Here is a 24,800-nt window from a genome sequence, read left to right as displayed (position 1 = left end):
TTTTTTTTATGTAAATCTTGATGTGTTTTTTTTTTTATATATTTTTTATTAGTAATTATTATTTATTACTATAAATTTATTATGATTATTGTATTTACTGTTTTAAGCCCAACATATTTTTCCTTTGGTGGACGACTGGACTATATGTGAAGTAGATTCGATTACTTTTGTATTACTCACTGTGAAGATACTGAAATTAATCAATAATCATTCAGCTAACAGGATATGATCAAATATTGACTTGATTAGCCACCTCCAGACAAGCAACAACCAGTTAATCAATGCTATTAATTATTGTCCACAAAGCATTGATTTTAAGTTGAACTTTTGTCTTTATGTCAAAAGTTTCAATTTTCAAGTACTGTAGGGGCTTTTTCCTCATTTACTAAAAACATACCCATAATTAAAGTTTTAAGAGTCTAAAATTGTTTCAATTTCTTTCATTAAATAAGTTTGTGACAGCGAAAGTTACTGAATTGGATCAGCCTGCAACTAGCAAGTTTAATCTCAATTCCCAGGACACCATTTGCTTTGCTTAATACTGTAAATTCTTTATTCAACATAGAAACTTGAAGATCACATTTTAGGAAACGAGTTTGTCATTTTTCTATGATGTAACTTGTGGCGACTATTGGACTTCTAACAACGTGTTTTCTTCCGCTATCTTCCCAAGTGAGATAACCAAATTTCACTGCCTCATCCAGCTGTCTTGGACCTTCTATACTCAGCTTGAAGTTTTTCTTCTCGTTTTTTGCATTGAAAACCAACGTGTCTGGTTCAACAGTTACCTTAACTCCCTTGAAGGGTGTTACCGTAGCTTTGTAGCCGGAGCTTCCTTCTCCAACATTGGTCACTGTTCTTTGAAATTCCTTCACAGTTTTTGAATTTGGTTTTGCATTCCTGTCATTGAAATACGCAATAAAAGAAGGGTAATTAAGATCTAGAGACGGGTTGGAACAGTTGTTTGAAGATGATTTTGTGATGATTTTAATTTGTTGTTCTGTGAAGTTTAGCCCGCAAAGAAGATTCACGTAATCTTCGACGGTAGCATCGTATATGAGTCCGGGATCTAGTGCTTTGTTGGGATTGATTTGGCCGGCTCCCATGGCTAGAGGATTGGCAGGTTGGAGATTTTCACCTATATCCTTGATAGGACTGCCCGTATTATCAATGGTATCAGCTGTAGTCATCAAGGCTGATCTGATGGCTGCCGGGCTCCAATCAGGATATGCTCCTTTCAAAAGTGCTGCTACTCCTGTCACATGGGGGCATGCCATGGATGTACCTGAAAGTAAATTGAAGTTGCTAAACAAAAGGTCCTTTTTTACAAGGGCAACTCCGATATTTGGAGGCCATGCAGCTAGGACTAAGTCACCAGGGGCCATAACGTCAGGCTTCAAAACAGATGGACAGCTATAGGATGGCCCTCTAGAGGTATAGCTAGTGACAGTTGGTGAAGGTTTAGTACCCAGGAATGTTTTTTTAAATTCAATGCTGGCTTTTGGGTCAGTGTTGCTCTCAATGTAGTCCACCACGGTATCACCGTCGTTTTGTTCCAAGAAGACGGCTGGAAAAGGGCCCTGGGCGTATGAAGTTACATCACTGTTATTTGTTATGAAGACACCAGCAATATTTCCTGCAACTTGAATGTTGTTAAATTGGTCATTCAAGGAATCTTCTTTGCCTGGATCTTGGCACACAACAATCTTTTGCACAATTTTCCTCAATTCACTCGTATTGTCACATGCGTCCATGAAAACAATTGGAAATTCGTTTGACGAGAAATTTCCTGGATAGAGAGCCACACCATTGACGGAATCTTTGCTTCCAAGACTTAAAGTTGCGCCAAAGTCTCGATCCATTGTACCAGCAGCGACAGTTATAACCCAAGGCGTTCCGTTGTGTAGAGTCTCTACATCTGGCCCTTCGTTTCCTGCAGATGTAGAAACGAAAATATTCTGCTCTATGGCGGCAAACGTGGCTACTGCAATAGGGTCTTGATACAATTCAAGCCCATCCAAGCCCAATGACATGGAAAGAACATCAACACCGTCAGCAATTGCTTGATCAATTGCAGCAATTATATCTGTCGTGTAAGCTCCCTCATCCCAGAGGGCTTTGTACATGGCCACCCGAGCCCCTGGGGCCATTCCTCTGGCAGTTCCCATGGCATAACCAAAGAATGATGCATCTGGCACATAATTTCCAGCAGCAGTTGTTGAAGTGTGGGTCCCGTGTCCTTCTGTGTCGCGTGGAGAATTCATTGATATGGTGATATTGGGATCGTGGGCAATCAAACCTTTATTGAAAGACCGCGCACCAATGAGCTTTTTGTTGCACATTGAGGAGTTGAATTGGGTGCCACTTTCACATTCCCCTTTCCATTTTGATGGAACATCCGTCATCCCCTTATCATTAAAGCTTTCGCTTTCTGGCCAAACCCCTGTATCAATCACCCCAATAATAACGTCTTTGCCAAAATTTGACACCGGCCAGGCACCTGTGCCAGAATTCAGGCCAAGAAATTTGAAAGAATGAGTGGTATCAACCTTGGCAGTTCTGTCTCTAATGGAAGAAACATAGCCTGGAGTGTTTTTCAAGGCCTCGAGCTCTGCCGGTTTGAGACTTGCACTAAAACCTTGAATAACATGGCTATAACTATAGATAAGTTTAGAAGAGGGGGCTTTAACTCTCAAGTTAGATGATAAAGATGCAAGGGTGGCCAAGTACCAGCTTTGCTGGCCGGAGAAGGCTTTGGGCATGGCTGATAGGTCCATGTGGACAATATAGTTGTCACCTTGTACTAGCTTGGTAAAGATAAATGAGATACTAAAAGAGAGCCAAACATACAGGAGTTTGGTTTGATCAGCTGCCATGGTAGAGGATTGGAATTTGGCAAGCGATATTTTATTTGAGGAATATCCTGATTTTGGTAAGCTTATATAAGGAATTGAAAGGCGTGGGAACTTGAGGTTATTCTTCACCATAAAAGTCTTTCAACTTGTCCGAATGGTATCCAAATAAGCGACCTCTAATGTCTCCACTACATACTTTTCTACTATGAGCTAGCTTGCATTAGGGTTGATCGATGCTCCTTATCCATCACCTATGGTCTACCTAGGCTGAGCCCTTTTGATCAGGAAAATTCAGTTGGGAGCTCACCTATGGTCTAACTGGATAGGGAATGGGGCCTGCATAACTAGCATCTGCAAGGACCACCTAGCACTATTAAAGGGTTTAGAATTGTTCAGAAGCTCACATCCATGACTATCGCATTCTCAAAAGAATAATAAACCTTTGAGTCTCCTTCTGTATTGGCAGCTTAATTCCTTCAAAAATGGTTTTGTATATCCCGGTTGAATCTGCTTTAAAGAGTCAGTTTTTGATGATATCAGCTAAGCATGGGGAAAATTTGATACCTACTATATATATATAAAAGAAAAAACAACGATGAGTGGAGGTCCTAGAGCCCACCATGTGCGAGCTCACGATGGAACAAATCCTATATATCACTCAAGATAATCTTGACTTGTTCATGGTCAAGTGAGTTTGTCCATATGGAAAACTTGAAAAGACTATTTGCAAAGCATATGCAATTGTCACGGGTAAAAAACTTAAGCTTCGAATCCGCAAGATTTCGGGATCCAGATATCTACTCATCCGACGTTTCAGATCAACATAACCGTCACGGTTCATATCCTTGTGAGATATTATCCGTTCTGACCCTCTAACCTCACGATTTGATCCTACAAAAAGTACCTCATAAGACAAAGGTAGTATGAATATTTTTATACCCCAATGACCATTCTATTATATTCGATGTGAGATTCAGGACTCTTCTTTAGGTCTGTGACATTCTCCCCTATCCAACCTCGTGACGCTCTCGTCACGGAGGCTGGTCACCTTGCCTACCTCCCTCAAAGTGCTTGACGTGGATCGAACGATATAGGGTTGACTCTGATACCACTTGTCACGGATCGAGATTTAAGCTCCGAATTCGTGTGACTCCGAGACCTGGGCATGCATTCATCTGGCGTCCCAGATCAGTCTAACCGTCACGGTTCACACTCTTGTAAGGTATTATCCGCTCTGGCCCCCTTAACCTCACGATTTTGTCCTATAAAAGGCGTCTCATAAGGCAGAGGTGGTGCGAACCCTTTTATACCCCAATGACCCATTTATTATATTTAATGTGAGATTCATGACTCTTCCTTAGGTCCGTGACACAAGAATGTAATTTTTTTTTTTTGGGAGTTAAAAAATTACATTGTCCATTTATCAAAAATAAACTCAACATGATTAATTTTTGGGATTGCTATATGCAATTTTTAAAAATATTTTTAAGATTAAAAATATTTTAAAATTTTAAATGTAGATAATATGATTTTTTTAAATTAAAAATATTATATATTTTAAAGGAATATTAGTTTCAGACTCATGCGCGATACATGTGTAATTTTTATCTTTAAAAATTTATCTTAATAAATAATTTTTTAATATTATGATAATAATGATAAATACTAATAATATAATTTTAATTTTGGTATAATATAATTTGATAACTTTTTATATAATTTTGATTTCGAGAACCTGTGATAAAACTTTGGTTACCTTCGATACAATTTTGGTAATCTTTAATATTAGTTTGGTAACTTATAATATAATTTTGATAACTATTGATATAATTTTGATAATTTTTGATAAAATTTCAATAACCTTTTGATGTAGTTTCAGTAACTTTTGGTACTTATAATATATATTTGATAATTATTAATAAAATTTGTATCATATATTTAACAATAAACTCTCGTAAGAAAGCGAGAGTTCAGTTTCAATATAAGAATTTTTTTTTTATACAATAACATTATTATTTTATTTAAATTAAAATTTTTTACTGAATTTTTTTATTAAATAAATTCATGGTTTATTTATCTTAACTTCCCAAGATGAAATTTGTAACTTTGTTTTTATTAGTAACCAAGATTTAAATCTTGATAACTTCAAATATAAAAATTTACTAATGATTAATTATTAAGTTATCATTAATTTAATATTATTTTATTAGTAATTTATTACTAAATTATTAATGATATACCACTAAATTATTAATGATTTATTACTAAATTAGTATTGAAGTATTACTAAATTATTGATAATTTACCATTAAGTTACTAATGATTTATTATAAAATTATAGTTTATTTACTATTAATTTTTTAATAATTTACTATAAAGTTATTAATTATTAACTAATTTAATTACTTATTTACAATTAAATTATCATCAATTTGTAACTAAGTTATTACTTATTTACTACTAAGTCATAAATAATTTATATATAAATTATCAATGATTTACTATTATATTATTATTAATTTACTATTATGTTATCATTGATTTACTATTATGTTATCATTGATTTACTACTTAATTTTTTATAATTTACTATAAAATCATCATAGATTTATTATTAAATTAAGCATGATTCATTACCAAGTTATTACTAATTTGTATTAAATTACTTATGATTTATTATTAAGTTATTATTAATTAATTATTAAGTTATCAATAATTTATTACTACTAAATTATATTAATTTACTTTTAAGTTTTCAATAATTAACTACAAAATTATTCATGATTTGCTACTAAATTTATCAATTAATTACTATTAAACTAAAACTGATTTACTATTAAGTTATCACTAATTTACTATTAAGTTATTATTAGTTTATTCTTAAGTTATCGATGATTTATTACTAAGTTATCACTTGTTTTTATTAACTTATCATTGATCTATTAATATATTGTTATGCATTTACAACTTCAAAACATGGAATTTAAAAAGTCCACTAATAATATATAATATAATTTTTTGTATATAATAACACTATTATTTTATTCAAATTTAGAATTTTTTATTATTTTTTTATTGAATAGGTTTATGGTAAGTTTATCCTAACTTTAAAATAAAAGTTTTGACTTTGTTTTTGCTAATAATCAGGGTTTAATTTCTGAGAAGTTTAAGAATAAAAAAATTATCAATGATTTATAATTAAATTATCGGTGATTTATTAGTAAGCTATTAATAATTTATTACTAAATTATCAAAAATTTATTATTAATTTATGAATGATTTGCTATTAAGTTATCAATGATTTACTATTAAGTTATACATGATTTCTATTAAATTATTGGTAATTTACCATTAAATTATTGATGATTTATTATAAATTTATAACTAATTTACTATTTAATTTCTAAAAAGCTATTAATGATTAACTAACTTACTACTAAATTATCACTAATTTAAAAATAAGTTAATTACTATTATGTTATTAGTAATTTATTATTATGTTATTAGTGATGTATAATTAAGTTATCAATTTATTACTAAATTATCAATGATTTACTATTATATTTTTATATATTTACTATTATATTATCATTGATTTGCTACTTAATTTTTTTATTATTTACTATAAAATTATCATCAATTTATCACTAAATTATTTATGATTCACTACCAAATTATTATTGATTTATATTAAATTATGCATGATTTAGTATTAAGTTATTGATGATTTACTATTAAATTATACTGATTTACTGTTAAATTTTTAATGATTAATTACTAAATTATCAATTATTTACTATTAAATTATTATTGATTTACTATTAAGTTATTTATAATTTACTACTATTAATTAATTACTACTAAGATGAAATTACTTTACTAATAAATTATCTCTAATTTACTATTAAGTTATCATTGATTTATTACTAAGTTATCAATAATTAACGAATAAGTTATCATTTATTTTTTATTAAGTTATCCTAGATTTAGTATTACATTATTATGCATTTACAACTATATTATAATTGTTAGACCATTAAGGTATTATGCATTTATTATTATATTATTACTAATTTACTAAAAAGTTATCAATTATTAGTTACTAAATTATCATGAATTTACTATTAAGTTACCATGATTTTGCTATGAAATTATCAATAATTACTACTTAATTATATTGATTACCTTTAAATTTTTAGTTATTAATTACTATATTATTAATTATCTACGATTATGTTATTAATTTATATATATTAAAAAAAGTAATCATAATATATGTTAGATGATATAATTTGTTTGATAGAGAAAAAAATTAATAAAAATTTAATTGTAAATAACTTGAAAAGCATGAATAAATGATCTTAATTTACTTTTATAGTTTAACACGTAATAATAAATTAAAATCATAACTTTTTATATTAATAGAAGTATCAAAACTAAATAAAATAAATATATACAATATTTATTAAGTCAATATTCTAAAGATATTTTTCAAAATTTTTAGCTGATGGTAAAACAATATGTATTAAGATAAGTTTTATTAATAATTTGCTTGAATTATTAGTATATTTGTTTTTATACATGTCATCAAAGTACAATTGTATATACAAAATGAAAAAATTTGAAGTACTCTGTCACCAATGAAAGTAATAAATTTTTGTCTTATTTTTCTATCTTTAATTATATAATTTTGGGTAAAAATTTTGTTTTATATATATATATATATGATAAAAGTACTAAGAACAAATTTGCTAAATAAACTTTATAAAAATTAAACAAACAACAATTTTAAAAAATATTAAATTCACAATAATTATATCCGCATTCTCCATAAAAAATTTATACTATAAAATAAAAAGATTATATATTTTTAATTGTTACTTCATTCTTATTACCATAATTCAAAGTAACTTTCTTGATATTTTGATATTAACCAACTTCTCCATTTGAAAAAAGTAAAGAATATTGTAAGATGTTATAACAACTCAAAAAATGTTTAATTTTATGTTGTGTTCCTAAACAAGTATAAACTATGATATCCCTCTCAAATAAAATGTTTGAATTGTTTTCTTCAACCTATATACTACCAATTTAATTAACAATGAATGATTATGAACTTGTTGATCTAAATTAATATTTTTGTAATACGAATTTTAAAATTCTTAAAAGAATATATATTTTTTAATCTCTATAAGACTTGGGCATAAGGATTTTCTTTTAGAATTATCATTAGTATTTTCATTACTTTTGCACTTAAATTTTTATTATGTTGTGCTTTTATTCTATTTTGAAATTTATTACCAGTGTTATAAAAGTATAGTTAAAATAACATAAATTAATCAACTCAAATTTAAAACAATTTAAAACTCGATTGAGTATAAATAATGTTTTTACTCATTTTAAAATTAAATTTAATTAAAATAATATAATAAAAATACTTATAAAAATAAACTAACTTTACTCGATTTCAATTGCTTTTAAAAAATCAACAACTTAATAGTTATTTAAAACACAAAATGATTGAATATAACCAAAATTCAAATTGAAATAGTAACTTAATTAGAATTCAATATTTCTTATCTATCTTTAGTAACAATTTAAAAATTCCTTATTTAAGCTATTTTATCTTTCATTTTCAATGTCTTTTTTTATTATTTTTGTTGTTAAATTAATTAATTAATTAATTTTAGAAGTATTTCTAAAGTGAAATTGCAATTATAAGTAATTGAGTATACTTTTTTTTATTTGGATTTAAACTTCAGTTTTTAAACAAAGAGAAGCATGAATCAATTATTGAGTCAAATTTGTTCAGATATATAAGTGAATAATTGAGTACACTATGAATAGAAGTAGATGCTAAAGTTTGATTTATAATTGGTTGTTAATCATAAGTCTAAACTCTGACTCCAAATTATGAAAATACAAAATTCAAAAAACATAAAATACAAAATACACAATTAAATAAAGATTTATAAAATGAATTTTGCTAATTAATTCCATAAATCACTTTAGTAATAATTAATTTGATGAATTGCAATTCTTTTGAAGAAATATTGCCTAATATAGAAATCTTAAAATTTTTGATACAATAGTAAACATTCTTCAATTGATATAAAGGAGAAAATGAAATAGTATACAATGTTTCTCTTAATAAAAAATGTCATAACATATAAATTCGTAGACCTACTATTAGACATAGGCTAAAAAGGTTGTCATTAATCTTTTTTGTTAAAGTGTGATTGGTCACCTGACAGAATAATAGATTTTACTCCACAAAATCAAAATTTAGATACGAGAGTACGGTTATACATGAGAAATGTTATAGCACATTCATAACACTCATCCAAAATAGGGTACTAGTCTAATTTTAAGTTATCCGAGCTTTAAAACGTATTTAAAATTTACAAAATAATTTAATATTAAAATTTTTTTTTAAATTATTTCAATATGTTGATAATAATTTAAAAATATTTTCTTACATTATGAGTATTTAAAAAACTTATTTGTCAAACATTGAAGAGGCTCCATCGTTGGATCCATTTAATTTTGATTTCAAAAATAAATACCTATAAATCGAATTTATAGTTGGAAATATCCTTCAATCTATTGGTAAAACTTTTTGTTGAAAATTATTATCCAATTTGTTGGTACGATTTTATGCAAAAAGACATGAGATATTATTTTATTATTTTATTTTTTTAAACTTGATTTTTTAAAGAAAATTATAATGTTTTCCAATATTGGCCTTCCAATCTTTTGGTAAGGTTTTTTTGAAATAGAAAAAAAGGTTATAAGATTTTTCAATATATTGGTAAAATCCTATTATAAAAAAAATGATTACCTTTCAATTTGTTGGTAAGACTTTTATTTAAATATGTTTTTATAAAAATATATTTAAAGAATAATAAATAATCAAATAAATAAATAAAATAGTTAAATAAATAAAATTAAAATTAAAGAAAAAAACATGAAAGCTAAGCGATTAGGCTATGTGACTTACTAGAATAAATTATCACAATTTCAGATTCTGTAAATAATTCTAAAAAAAAAAATCTACTGCCAGAAATTGTATTGTTTTTGAATGATTTTCCTTTTCTATTTTCTCAAAAGTTTTTGTATTATCTTTTTCTCTCTGTCTATGTGTGGTTTCTGTTCATTTATAGGGATTGAATCCCTTTAATTTTAAAAAATAAATTGATAAAATCTGGGATGTGATTTGATTTTAATCTATGATTAATTGTATGATTTTATTTTATTTATCAATGATTGCATGAATTAAGCCCAAAGATTCATCCATAATCAACTTTGAGATTAAATCCCTAATTCCCTGTTTTCTAATTTCCTTTCCTTTTTTTGACTTTTTTTTTAAATAATAAAATTAAGCAATAAAATTAAAATTAAATCAAATTAAAATTAATAAATTCTTGTTGGGCCCAAAATTTTATAATTGGGCCTAATCTACGATCAAATGTCCATTTTTTATGCCGAAAAAACTCTCGGATATAATAGCGCATTTACAACTACCTCTCTTTGTACAATTTTTGTAAAATATGAATTGCACAAAGACATAGACAATCATTATATCCAGTTCAACTTAAAGATCTTCTAAACAGAGGCATGCAATTTTTTTTAAGTGAATCAAGAAATGGGCTCATATAAGCAAGGCTAAACAATTTTAAAAAAAGAAATGGGCTCCTCTAAATAGAAGCAAAACGACTTTAAAATAAGAAATGAACTTTTCTATACAGATGCTAAACAACTTTAAAATAAGAAATGAGCTTCTTTAAACAAAGGTAAAATGACTTAAAAATAAGAAATTGGCTTTTCTATTAAGAAGCTAAATAACTTTAAAATAAGTTATTGGAATTGAATTGTAAAATCAAAAAAATAAATGACCTACACTGATTTGAGGTAAAAAATAATTGACCGGGACTAAACCACAAAGTCAAAAAAATAAATGACTTGGATTGAGTTGAGGTGAAAAATAAATGACTACGACTGAACCACAAGTCAGAAAAATAAATGATTTGGACTGAGTGATGTAAAAAATGACTAAGTTTGAGCCTATATTGAGATACGAGATCAAATGATTCATAAATTTTTAAAGATTATGCCTAGAGATCTTATAGATCGTCTTCAGATATCTTTGAAAAAAAGATCCTCTAAAATAGAGAGTTCATAATTTTAAAATTCAAAAAATATTCTCCTTGTCCATTTTGTTCAAGTCTAGAAAAACTAAAAACTTTTAACTTGAAATCTAAGGATTTACAATTTAGAAATTCAAAGGTTCATCACAAAACTTCAAAAATTCGCAAGGTTCTATAACAAAAATTTAAAAATTTTAAGACTCCAAGATTCGTAAAAAAATTCATAACTATTTCAAAATTTGTAAATTTTAAGCTTCGCAAAAGTTTTCAATTTTGTAAGAATAAAAAATTTGCAAGACTTCAGATTCACAAAAATGAAAGATTCATAAAAATTCAAATTCACAAGAAATTTAGATTCACAAGAGATCCAAGTTTGCAAGAATTTCAAATGTGCACAAAAGATTTACAAACTTTAATTCATATACAAGATTAAAAAATTCACATTCAAAAGATTTTTGTTAGTGATTCACATCCAAAATTTAAAGTTATATATTTGAAAATTTCAGGAATTCACATTAAAGATTTCAAGGTTTATAACCAAAATTCAAAAATTCTCATTTAAAAAATTTTGGGATTCATATTCAAAGTTTCAAAAGTTCTTTTTCAAAAACTTTATGGCTTCACACCTAAAGATTCTCATTCGAAAAAAAAATTTTAGGGTTTTGCATCCAAAATTTAAAAAAATCTCATTCGAAATGCTTTATAGTTTAAAATTTTTGAAAAATTTTCCTTGACAAAAAATTTTATCATGAAAGATCTTTCTCATTCGAAGATTTAAAAAAAAAAAAAATTCTCTCCAATCAAAGTCAAATTTGGTATACAATAAATGTCAATACAAATGTCTTCTACATGTTGCAAATGTAACAATCTAGATTTTTACTAAATGATGCAAATACATGTATTTAACAATAATGCAAATGTTATACTATGATTCAAATGTTCTATATATGATGCAAATGTAATTATCAAAGATCTAAAAAATAATGTAAACACAATGTATGTAATGCAGATGTCACTAAATCAATGCCATAAAATTTCAATTATGGTAACAAGATTATCAAAACTCCACCATCTCATATATTCTTTCTCAGCTTTTTAATATTACTGATCTCAAACAAATACCATTATTCAATCCATGTTATTTTTTCTATCTGGTCACAACTCACAGGTTATGTTGATTAATCCATTATTGTGTTCATCACTAGATCACCTTATTGGCCCCTTTCAAATCATCTTCTCAGACTCTTTTCACTTTTGTCATCTTGGATTTCTTTCAAAATGATGAAAAAATCTTTTATGGACATTGTCATTCACTTATTTATGATTATTCTAATTCATGACAAATATGATATATTTCTCCAATTCATTCAAGGAATGCAAACTTGGTAAAGAACAAGAAAAATGAGTATTCATTATCGAAAGAAAATTTGGTTAAAAACAAATTAGAGATGGATAAAAGCAAAATAATGTGACTATTTAAATGGGATATCAACATTCAGAATAATGACTATTTAGACAATTTTAAATTCTAACTCAGAATTCTTTCTAAATAATACATTTGATCGATATTCTCAATCTTTAAACAAAATTCATATCCTAAAGGCCTGTAAATGAAGTTGTTTTCTCGAGTTTCTATTTTTTTTACATAAATTACCCTTTCGAGTTTTCAGTTTAAGTTTTTTTTTTTATACATCTCTTTTTTATCTTTTTTTTTAAATTTTTTTTCCTTATAGTCCATCAATGACACCAAAATCTCAAACAATCCAATAACAAAATTGCCTTAGTTCAATTCATAATTTTTCAGTTCAAGTATTCACATTCAATCATAATAAACTTTTAAGAGATGTAATATGAGCTAAGGTGAAGGATTATGAAAGAAATAGATAAAATAAGCTCAAACTATATTTGAAGGGTAATCAAAACCAAAAATCAATTTTTTTCGTGTAGGGCACTTTGATATTTTACCCCATCAATTTTTTTTCTTTTTTTTGTATTTTTCATCATTTTTCATGAAATATTTAAGCAAAAAAAGGCTTTGCCCCCGAAATCACTAAGAATCTCCAATTTTCAAGGTTTTTAAACTTTGCACCAATGTAGGGTGATTCTTGGTTAAGGTTTTTCAAAAAAATTTTCTAGGTTCAAATGAAAAAGCAAAGGATAATTTTATTTTTTGTGAAAGGTAGAAGAAAGATGGTTATTTATCATTTTCAATATGAATACTCTCAATAAATAACATTGATTGATCACAAATAGACTTGTGAACAAACTATTATAAAGATCATGTACTACATTAGTTTTATCTTTCAACGAGCAAAATTCTTTACCATATGTGTTTTCTATTATTTAGCAGTCTTAATAAATCAACAATCTCAATTTATCTATCATATCATGATGAATGATGTTTTTAAAATCAAATCCTAAATTATTATTATGATGGTCTAAACATTCATTATTTGGAATCAAAGAATGGATATGAAAAAAAGATATGAGAAGGTAAAAGTATAAAATGGTAATTCATACGAAAGAAAAAATGTCATGAAAATGCATCATATCCGTAATTTTTATTAAATAATGAAAAACAAAATAAAATTCAAATACATAAAAGCAATCATTATCCTAAAACAATCCTAAGATGATAAGTAATTTCAATCAATCTTCCCAAAATTATATCCTAAGATTATCAGATAAAGGGCATTTATAGACATTTAGATTATCTGATTCTTTGAAACTAATAGAACCTATTCAGATCAAACTTTGCACCTTATGCTTGAAAGCAGGGCATGTTTCTATAGAGTGACCTATATTTTCATTATGGTAGTCACATGTGACATTAACATTATATCATTTGAGATAAGGTGGTTTCAATGGTTCTAAAAAGACTGGGGATACTAGGTTATTTTTGATCAATTATGAGAATAACTCAGTATAGGTTATGAGAATAAGATCAATACGAGCTTTTTTTTGGTTGCCCTAGATCTTTTTAAATTACTCACTTGATTGTAATGCCTTGAAATTGGCGTATTAACAAAATTATGCTCATATGTAAGTGCTTGAATGACTGGTTGATAAAGACTTGGAGCTATGTTATTCATGATTGGGTAGTGAGGTTGGTAAGAGACTTGTGCAATATTATTAGCTATCGATTAGTAAGTAGGATAAACATATAATGGATATGGAGCATAACTTCTGAATTGTTGCCTATCAAAACTCGCCGCATGGGTTTCAACTTTTTTTCCTTAGGCATCCCACTTTTTTTGGCACTGTTGGCCTCTCCTTCCTCAAGCTTGTCACTCTTGATGAAATTTTTAATAATCTCTCTTGAGATCACCATATCTGTAAAACTTTTTGTTGAGTTCCCTATCACTTTCTTATAATAAGGTACTTTCAATGTGCTAATAAATAATATTATCATTTTTTTTCAATCAGAAGAAGTTAAACTTGAGTAGCCATATCCTTCCGTTATTAGGCATATTCTTTAAAAGACTCTATAGATTTTTTTTCCATACTTTGTAAAGAAAGACGTTCAAAGGTTAAGTCTATTATGTGACAGTACTGATTAATAAAAGCTCGAGTAAGCTCATTTTAAGAGCTAATGCAGGTTCGATCTAGTTAAACATACCACTTTGTAGCTGAACCAGTAAGGCTGTCTTGAAACACATACATTAATAGCTTTTCATCACTAACGTAGATAGTTATTTTTTAACAATATATAGTGACATGTATGTTCGGGCATATAGTACCACTGTACTTTTCAAACTCAAAGATCTTTAACTTTAGTGGGATTACGACATTTGAGACCAAGCAGAGGCTGACTACATCCATAGAGCCATAAAAGTTTATACCTTCGATGGCTCGTAGTTTCTTCTCTAGTAAGTTCATCTTAAACTTTAAATCCCTTAAACTTTTAATTGCCTTCAATTTTAGCTTTTTATTCTTCTTGAGATCATCTAAGTTAAGGACCTAGATTGACTCTACTACTTTTCAGTGAAAACAAGATTAGCAAATCTTTGAAATTACCCATGAGTTGGTGTAAATGGCCTTCCTATGTAAGTGTACTCTATAAGAAATGTCAATTGTTATGGTGATATACCTTGAATAGATTGGGCTTGATATCGATTGTAGCTAAAAAGATACAATGAGTCAACAACATCTTACAATAAAAGGTCTATAGGTTAGCTTTTTTTTCTACAATCTTTCCTTCATTTAGCTTGTTTAATTTTTTTAAAATTTTGCTCAACTCCCTTTTGAGCTCTTTTTGGGCTTTTTTTAACTTTTCAATGCGATTTGCATTATCATGCTCAATTCTTTTGGCTTAGGTTCGAGTGTTATACTAACGGTGAGTTAGTTAAGTTATTTTTAAACCTTGCTATACCATAATTATGGTGCATATTTAGAATGATGTTTATGGAACCATCCAATTATGAATGAGATTGAATACAATAAAAAGGATTTAATGATGTAAATGCATGCATATACAATACAAGAAAAGGGTTAGTAAACATGATATATACAAAGAACAATATAATATATACAAAAAATAGTGTAAATGGTTAGTATGCAAATAATATATACAAAGAAAAATATATAAATTCATAAACAGAATATATGTCTTATCATGTGTCTTATTTAGAGTTTTTCAACACAAGAAAAGGCATATCTCTAACTTAGGTTTAGATCTTTAGGGTTTATTTACATGCTAGGTTCAAAAGTTTGACAATCTAAGGGTTCTCAAATTATTTCTTACATCATTGCTATTATAAATTAGTAAGGCATCATGATCATTACCAATTATAAGCTACAAGCAAAAAATGTTCAATTTGAGTGAGAGTTTTTCACTAGCCCATGTGGAGACATAAAATCTCATAAAAGCATAAGTATTTTACTCCCTCCTAAAAGATACAACTCGGATGTAGAGTTTATGTTATGCATGTGTAAATGAATGACATATATATAAAATGAATAAACAAATAAATACAAATAAGAAAAAAAATCTCAAATTTATTAGGTAAGGCTTGGATAACAAGAAATCATTTATTAGCCTAACTTTTGATGTCCTCAGTGAAGTTGTCAAACTACCATAACATATAGATCCATGGACCTACCAATAGACATAGACTAAAAGAGTCGTCACCAATCTTTTTTGTTAAGGTGTGATTGGTCACTTGACAAAATAGTAGATTATAGTTCATGAAATCAAAATTTAGGTCTGAGAGTATGGTTATAAGTGAGAAATGTTATAGTATTCTCATAGTACCCATTTAAAAGATAGTACCAATATGATTTTAAGTTATCCAAGTTTTAAAACATATTTAAAATTTACTAAATAATTTAATATTAAAAATTTTTCTTAAATTACTCCAATATGTTGGTAATAATTTAAGAATATTTTCTCACTTAAAAAGAATTCAAGAAGACTATTTGTTATGCTTTGAAGAGGCATTGTCGTCAGATTCATTTAATTTTACTTTCAGAAATAAATACTTATAAACCAGATTTATAGTAAAAAATATCCTCTAATCTATTGGTAAGACTTCTGTTGAAAATTATCCTTCAATTTGTTGATAGGATTTTATGCAAAAATACATGAAATATTATTTTATTATTTTAGTTTTTTTAAAACTTGATTTTTTTTATAAAATTATAAGGCTTCCCAATATGTTGGTAAAGCCATATTTTGGAAATAAAATATTGGCTCTCCAATCTATTGGTAATGTTTTTTATTTTTTTGAAATAAAAAAAAAGTTATAAGGTTTTTCAATATGTTAATAAAATCTTATTTTTTTTTATAAAAAAATGATTACCTTCCAATCTATTGGTAAAACTTTTATTTAAATATATTTTTATAAAAATATATTTAAAAAATAATAGATAATTAAATAAATAAATAAAACATTTAAATAAATAAAATTAAAAAAAATGAAAGTTAAGTGGTTGGGTTGTGTAGCTTACTATAATAAATTCTCACGTTTTTAAATTTTGCAAAGAATTCTAGGAAAAAAAAAAACCTACTGTCAAACATCATATCTTTTTTCTGAATGATTTTTCTTTTTTCTTTTCTCAGGTGTTTCGGTATAATCTTTTTCTCCTTCTATTTGTGTGTGGTTTCTGTTCATTTATAGGGATTAAATTCCTTTAATTTGAGAAAATAGATTGACATAATCTGGCATGTGATTTGATTTTAATACATGATTAATTACATGATTTTATTTGATTTATTAATGATTGTATGAATTAAGCCCAAAGATTAATTCATAATCAACTCTGAGATCAAATCCCCAATTCCTCATTTTTTTTATTTCCCTTCCTTTTTTTAACTTTTTTAAGAAAATAATAAAATTAAAATTAAATCAAATTAAAATTAAAATTTTTTTTGTTAGGCCCAAAGTTTTACAATCAGGCCTAACCTATGATCGAATATCCATTTTTTTATGTTAGAGAAACTCTCGGACAGAATGGAGTGTCTACAAAAGAGTTTCATATTAATCCTAAAAAAATTTTAAATTAATACATTGTATATTTTTTATTGAAATATCATGTAGCACTAAGCTTTTTTCTTATATGGAGAAGATAAAGCTATACATGACCAGTCAATTTTGTCTCATTTTTTTATTTAGGATAATTTTTCATTTGTGCTTCCATCAATTGAATATAATAATATGTTCTACCAATTGAAAACTTAAATTTTCTTTTATTTGAATATTTTTATTATACATTAAATTTTTATGGAATAGGATCAACTTACATAAAAAAGTTTTTATTAAATAATTTTTTTTCTTTTTGGCTTTTCTCTCTCATCTATTGGATTTATTAAAATTAATGGTTAGAAAAATAAGTAAGAAGGAGTAAAAAATTTTTTTGGGTGTAAGTTGATTCTTCCCTAATTTTTATTATAAAAAAATATTAAAATACATAATTTTAAAAAATAAAATAAAATAAAATAAACTTCTAACCTTAGTACTTGTCATGTTTTCTTAAGAAAATTTTAATTTTCAAAATAACAAACTTGTTATGTAATACCTATACAATTTATAATTATTTCATTTTTAACATTAACAACATAAATTTTTATGAATAAACTTTTTTTTGGCATAAATATGTTCAAAAGATAGTTTCAATGAATTTTGTCTCACTTTGAAAGAAATCACCAAAAACAATTAATTTTACTTCATTTGATAATTCTTTACTTAGAATAATTCATGTTCAGTTATTCAATCACCTAAATGAACAAAAAAAAATGAATAATTTAATCAATTGAGAAAGATTAGATAATCTTGAAATATAAATTAATCATATATATGCATATTAACATAAAAGTTAAAAGATAATTAAATTAATTATTATTTCAATCAAAGTAAATAATTTTTATAATAATTTGATGAGACCCAATCCTAAACTATTGTAGCTCTACCACCTTTTAAATTATTTAATTCTACAGGTGAAAAATTCAATTAAAGTGTTCAATGAATTATATAGTACTAATTGTTGGTAAATGGTATACATTTGATTTATATTTGATTTGATATTTACTTTTATTTATGAAAACAACAATTATTAAATTTTAGAAGAAAAAAAATACAAAAAAGAAATTAATTATAGATGTTAGACTTAACTGTAAGAATGAAATGTTAAAAAATTATTTTAAGGGACTAAAATGATTTAATTATGTTATCAATAATCAAATTAAATAATCAATTCATAAAACATACAAATAATAAAATCATTAGCATATATATAGTTAACAAATCTATTAAAACGAAAAAAAAATGAAAGGTAAAAAATAGAAAAAAAATGCTTCAATGGTTTAATTATGATTATCTTTAATGGATTTGTTTATTAATATAAACTACATATATAATTGTTTTTAAAACGACTAAAGAAATAAACTTCATATAATTTTTCTATTCTTATGTACATTAAACTTTGTTTTAGTTCTATTTTTATTTTTATTAGATTTGAAAATTCATTCTAATTATTAAAAAAGTGTTTAATAATAAAAAAATAATTTAACTTAAAATTTATAAAAAAATCTAACAATATTTTAATCAATTACTTTTGACATTTTGGAAATTAAAATTTTATTAAGGTAATTTTAATTAATCACTTGTAGCACTTTTTTAGCCTAATTATAAAAATCTAAGAATAAAATAGAAATTTTATTTAAATTAAAATTTATAAAAAATATATTAAAAATATTTTAATCAATCACTCTTAACATTTTTTAATTAAAATTTTAAAAATTTTAAATTTATATAAACACTATTTTTAATTTTAGTTAATTTAAATTAAACTTAAATTAATTAATAATTTTATATATTTAAGGTTAATTTGTTAATTTAAAAATTTATAAAAGTATTTAGCTCGATTATTTTTAATACTTTTAAAATTTATATTTTTATACATAAAATAATTTTTAAGAAATGCACGTAACATTTCTCTTTAATTTCTTTACTTTAGTTTTCTCTTGTAACAACAAACAACTCAAGGTATTTAAAAGGAATTTTAGATTGAACTGATAACATTGGAGTTTTTTTTTTTTTTTTTTGGGACAAATGCCTTTAAGTTAACTCTTTAATCTTTTACAAGGTTTTTTTTTTTTTTTTTTGCCAACAATAAAAAGAATCTTTTGCAAGGGTTTTAGCATGGGCGCTCATCTACGTAAAAGTAAGCCTAGCCCACTCTTCAATCTCAAGCTTTGAGTGGTGAATGATGAATCAAGCAGCTAAGAGGCAATTCGACCATGGTACGCAACACAAACCCACATCATGATTAAATTATGATAATTAAATAATTAATTAATAAATTAAAATAGAATTAAATAATTAAATTTAAATTTAAAATCTCAATTATTTTAAAGCTTCTTTCTTATCACTATCAATACTTCATTGACACCAATATAGAAGTTAAATACGTAAGCTATGGATAGCTATTAATTATTTTAGATGGGTGGTGGGTGGTGAGTGGGAACCAAGGGTCAAACACCAGGCTTAATGTGGGCATTTTCCATTGCTTTTATTTGGCGATAAACACAGAGACCTGTTGCTTGTGGTCCTTAAGAATTGGGTTTATTGACATGATTGTGAATGTATAGATATGTCAGTTTTAATATGAAGGAGTTAATAGTTTGAAGATAAAACAATTTTATAATATTAAAATTTAAATTTAATACTCATTAAATTTTTTATAATAAGTTTAATAAATTTATTATAAATTTAAATTTTATGATAGTTTGAAGATAAAAAAAATTTATAGCAAATTTAAATTTAAATTTATTACATCCTTGTAGAAATATCAGCGCATGAAAATATCGAACTCAAGATAGATAAAGGTTGAAGTTATATAAATAATCCTCTTTATTTGTATTAAATTTAAAAAAGATTTTGCCAATGACTTTTTTTTTAGAGGAATCTCTCTCTCTCTCTCTCTCTCTATATATATATATATATATATATTTGAGAATTTGAATTTAAAAAAAATAGATTTTTACTTGTTTTCATATCCGGAAATTATTCCACATTATTATATATAGCCCCGGCCATAGTTTTTAATACTTTATAATGACATGAATTTATTTCTTTAATTCCAGTGATAGGGATAATTCAACAGCCTCAATATATAAAAAAAAAATTATTTGATTAGTTCATGAAAGCAGTAATATAACTAATTTATACTTCATATAGCATTAAGTACTGGAAAAAAAAAGCACTTTGGGCGTATGCAGAACAAGAATATTTTGTTTTTTTCCTTTTTTTTTTTTTTTGTTTGTAACTTTGGCTGCGTAGAATCATTTATGACTGGCTTAGCTCTACTGAAACTGCAAAGAACATTAGAATTATAGCATATGATTTGGCCTGAAAACAAAAAGGGCTGCTTATCCTTCTTATCATCTTTTACTCAATTTTTTTGCTTCCTTTTTTGTATTTCTCAAAGCAAACAGATCATTAGGGATAGGTTCAGTTGGGATTGTTTTTCTTGGGGAGAAAGATCTTCAAAAATATTTCTGTTGAAAAAGGGTAACTGGTGAAGCTCTTGTTCTTGATAAATGTTGGAAGTAGATGGCTTGGCGTATGTGAATTCGAAAAGAGTTTTTGATTGAAGGAAAAAAAAAAATAAATCTAACACGCATGAACATGTCTTTCCCAGAAGAAACTTCCTCACAAGGAATCTTTGCTGGCACGCTAAGCAAGATAGAAAGTTTTTTATTATTATTTTTTTATAATCGTTACAACAGTGCCAAATCAAACAAAATAAAGGAAAAAAAAAAAAAAAAAGAAGGTTGTCAATTTTTGAAAAAGGTCAGTTAAAACCCACAATTTAGAAGCAAAGTGCTTTCAGGGTTGCTGGCAGTAGCCAGTCAATTTCTTAAATAATTGTCCCATATGGGAAGTCCTTTCAGAGCAAAACTTGCAAGATATCAACATGACTGACATATTTTTGCTCATTTTTTACATTGTTGAAAGGCATAGATGATCGATAATGTCGTCAAAGAAATGGCTTGTGGACAAAATTGAATCCTTGGAACTGATTGGCCTTAATATAAAATCATAAGAAATGAACTTTGGGAATGGAGATGGAGAAAATAATGGTTATCCACATATCGCATCTTAATAATTAAGTATTGCTGAAAATTAGACATTTTGAACTAGAGAAAATGTTAACTATGAATATAGACGGTGAAAAAGCATATTATTCAGGACTTATATTTGCTTAAACTATTTCAATTCTTGTACTTAGACATTAATCTTAACCCTAAAGCACCTAATAAATCCTCTCAGGAAATTACAACAGGTGACACAACAACAGGGCTCCTGACCTTGTGTTTTCCATTTTCTTCAACCCAAACAAGTTCTCCAAATGAAACTTTCCCCTTCTTGTTACTGCTGTAACTTATAGTCACACTAAAGCTTTGCTTCTCATATGTTTTTCCAAAGACCAATGTCTCTGGCGAAACAGCAATTGTTGAACCCCCAGGCTGCACTATCTTAACCTTGTAAGTTGTAACGCCTTCTCCCACATTTGTCACAGTCCTGCGGAATATTTTGCTTGTAGTTTTCGTGACATTAGGATTGTATAAAGCAATAAAAGATGGGTAATTAAGATCAGAAGATGGATTCAAGCAGTTGTAGCTCTTTGATCTTGTGATGGTCAAGATTTGTTTCTGGGTGAAATTCATGGCGCACAAAAGATTCACGTAGTCCTGTGGGGTTGCATCGTAGATCAAACCTGGATCAAGTGCTTGATTTGGATCAATTTGGCCTGCTCCCATGGCTAAAGGCGAAGCAGAAGACAAATTTTCATCGCCATTGTCCCTGATTGGTTTCATAGTGTTATCTAATGGATTTGCAGTAGTCACCAAGGCCGACCTTATAGCAGCTGCACTCCACTCAGGATGTGCACCTTTTAAGAGTGCGGCTATACCAGAAACATGCGGACAAGCCATGGATGTTCCAGAGAGCATAGCAAAGTTACTAGATAAGACTATATAATTCCCTATCGTAGCTGCATAATTGTTCGGATTATAAGCAGCCAAAACAACAGAACCGGGTGCCATTATATCTGGCTTTAAGATTCCAGGATAGCTCGGTGAAGGACCTCTTGAAGTGTAAGATGCCACGGCTGGTGCAGGCTTTGTCCCTAAAATTGTCTGTTGAAACTTAATGCTAGCTGTAGCATGCTTATTACTTGTAGCATATTTGATAAGAGCAGGTGCATCCTCAGTGCTAATCACAACACCAGGACAGGGCATACTGTCTAATTCAGGTTCATCAGAAATAAATATTGCTCCTTGCGCCTTTGACATACGTGCTATTTGAGTATAGAGAGAACCGGTATTGTCACATATGATGATCCCATCCGGGGCGTCTAATAACAATAGGCTTGAATTGCATGCTGATAAACTTTTGTTGTAAATCAATGGAAAGTCTTGAACTAAAGCACTCGCAGGAAACAAGGTCCACCCTGTCATGGTTTTCCCATTTCCTAGAGACACAATTCCAGCAAAAGAACGATCAATGGTACCAGCTGCAACTGTTATGACCCATGGGATTCCATTGTGTAAGGTCCCTAAATTTGGCCCATAATTTCCAGCCGATGATGAGACTACCACACCTTTCTCCATGGCAGCAAAGGAAGCAATTGCAATGGGATCCTTGTACAATGGCACTTTATCAAACCCCATAGATATTGAAATCACATCGACACCGTCAGCAATAGCCTCGTCCATACCAGCAAGAACATCAGCTGAGTAGCGCCCCTCATCCCATAGGACCTTGTACATGGCCACCCTGGAACGTGGGGCCATACCTCTTGCCGTACCTTTAGCATAACCGAAAAATGATACTCCATCTTTGACATAGTTCCCAGCAGCAGTGGAGGAAGTATGTGTTCCATGACCAGCAGTGTCTCTAGCAGAATTCATGCTTATTTTGATTCCGGGATTTGCTGCAATCACACCTTTGTTGAAGTACTTAGCTCCAATTAACTTCAAGTTACACATGGAGGAGTTGAATTCCTGTCCTTCCTCGCATTTATCTTTCCACCAGGATGGAACTGGAGTCATGCCATCATCATTGTAGCTGTTACTCTCTGGCCAAACACCAGAGTCAATAACACCAATAATGATATCTTCCCCATAGTTTGAAGCAGGCCACAGCCCGGAGTAAGGGTTGAGAGACAGGAATTCAGGGGTATGGGTTGTGTCAAGAGTGACCCTCATGTCAGTATAAGCTGAGACAAATCCTGGAGACTTCTTTAGTCTTTCTAGTTCATCAGGGGATAGAACAGCGCTGAAACCATGAGCTCCACTATCGTAAGAGTATAGGAGAGATGGTGAGGATCGAGGGTCGTTCGATGAGGCAATGTTTCTTGATTTCAGAGAATCAACTGTGGAGGAGTACCAGCTATGATGACTAGTAAAGATTTTGGGCATGAAGGACTTGTCCATATGGACAATATATGTATTTACTGACTCTGCCTGAACATGGAGAGTGAAAAAAAGAGATGCCAGGAAGACAGAGAGCAGACAGTTTAGATGACAAATCCCATTTAAAAACCCCATTTTTTTCTTGGACAACCAAGATCAATGCCCTGCTTTATTTATATATGGAAGCGAATGTCTTAATGTGGTTTAGATGGAAGCTACTGAGTCCTAAAAATTGTTGAAGAAAAAATAAAATTTGAAGATAACTACCAAATAAGACGGTTTCCATTTAATCGTGTCATTTTTTTCCTTCTCTAGGATTAAACGGTACCCGAACGGCACTATCAATTAGCCGTCAGCAAGAAAAACCAACTCACATTATAGCTGACAAGGCCCACTTTTTGTACGCTGTTTTTTTTACATAATTTTCTTTCACTTTTTCTTCATGAATTAATAGGGCTCGAGACCCCTACCCGCGTATCACCATCCCCAAAAGGCCAGGACGTAACCAATCCGGCCAGAGCTCGTTGGTTTCCAAGCATTAATCATAAATTGTAACCCAAGTTATCATTCATTTTCTCGTCATGGTAAACGGTACCCGATTAGCATTATCAAGTAGCTGTCAGCTAGAAAAACCAAGTCACATCATTTATTTTCTCGTCATAGTAAACGGTGTCCAGTTTTTGTATATTGTTTCCTTCACATAATTTTCTTGCACTTTTCTTCATGAATTTATAGGGCTCGAGCCCTATAAATTATTTTAAAATTTATTAATTGCTATAATAAATTTGTCAATTTTTTTTTAGATTCTTATTATTAACTTAATTATATTTCTCTATCATTGTTTTAAAAATAAATTATAAAAAAATATCTTGTGATTTG

At 28.1% G+C, this 24,800-nt stretch overlaps 2 pseudogenes across 2 annotated transcripts; both read right to left on the bottom strand.

Moving 5' to 3' along the window:
• Positions 1 to 409: 409 nt before the first annotated feature.
• Positions 410 to 3,143, bottom strand: LOC111312598 (subtilisin-like protease SBT3 pseudogene; annotated as a pseudogene). The gene has a single exon (XR_016346036.1). The product of XR_016346036.1 is annotated as a subtilisin-like protease SBT3 pseudogene (transcript).
• Positions 3,144 to 21,634: 18,491 nt separating this feature from the next.
• Positions 21,635 to 24,164, bottom strand: LOC149520583 (subtilisin-like protease SBT3 pseudogene; annotated as a pseudogene). Its single transcript, XR_016346029.1, has one exon. The product of XR_016346029.1 is annotated as a subtilisin-like protease SBT3 pseudogene (transcript).
• Between the last annotated feature and the right edge of the window lie 636 nt (positions 24,165 to 24,800).

This window comes from Durio zibethinus, chromosome 1 (genome assembly GCF_047325235.1).
Source record: "Durio zibethinus cultivar Kanyao isolate XHJ-2024 chromosome 1, ASM4732523v1, whole genome shotgun sequence".
Lineage (NCBI taxonomy): Eukaryota > Viridiplantae > Streptophyta > Magnoliopsida > Malvales > Malvaceae > Durio > Durio zibethinus.
Note: the sequence above shows the minus strand (reverse complement) of the source record. Positions and strands in the feature narration are given on the sequence as shown.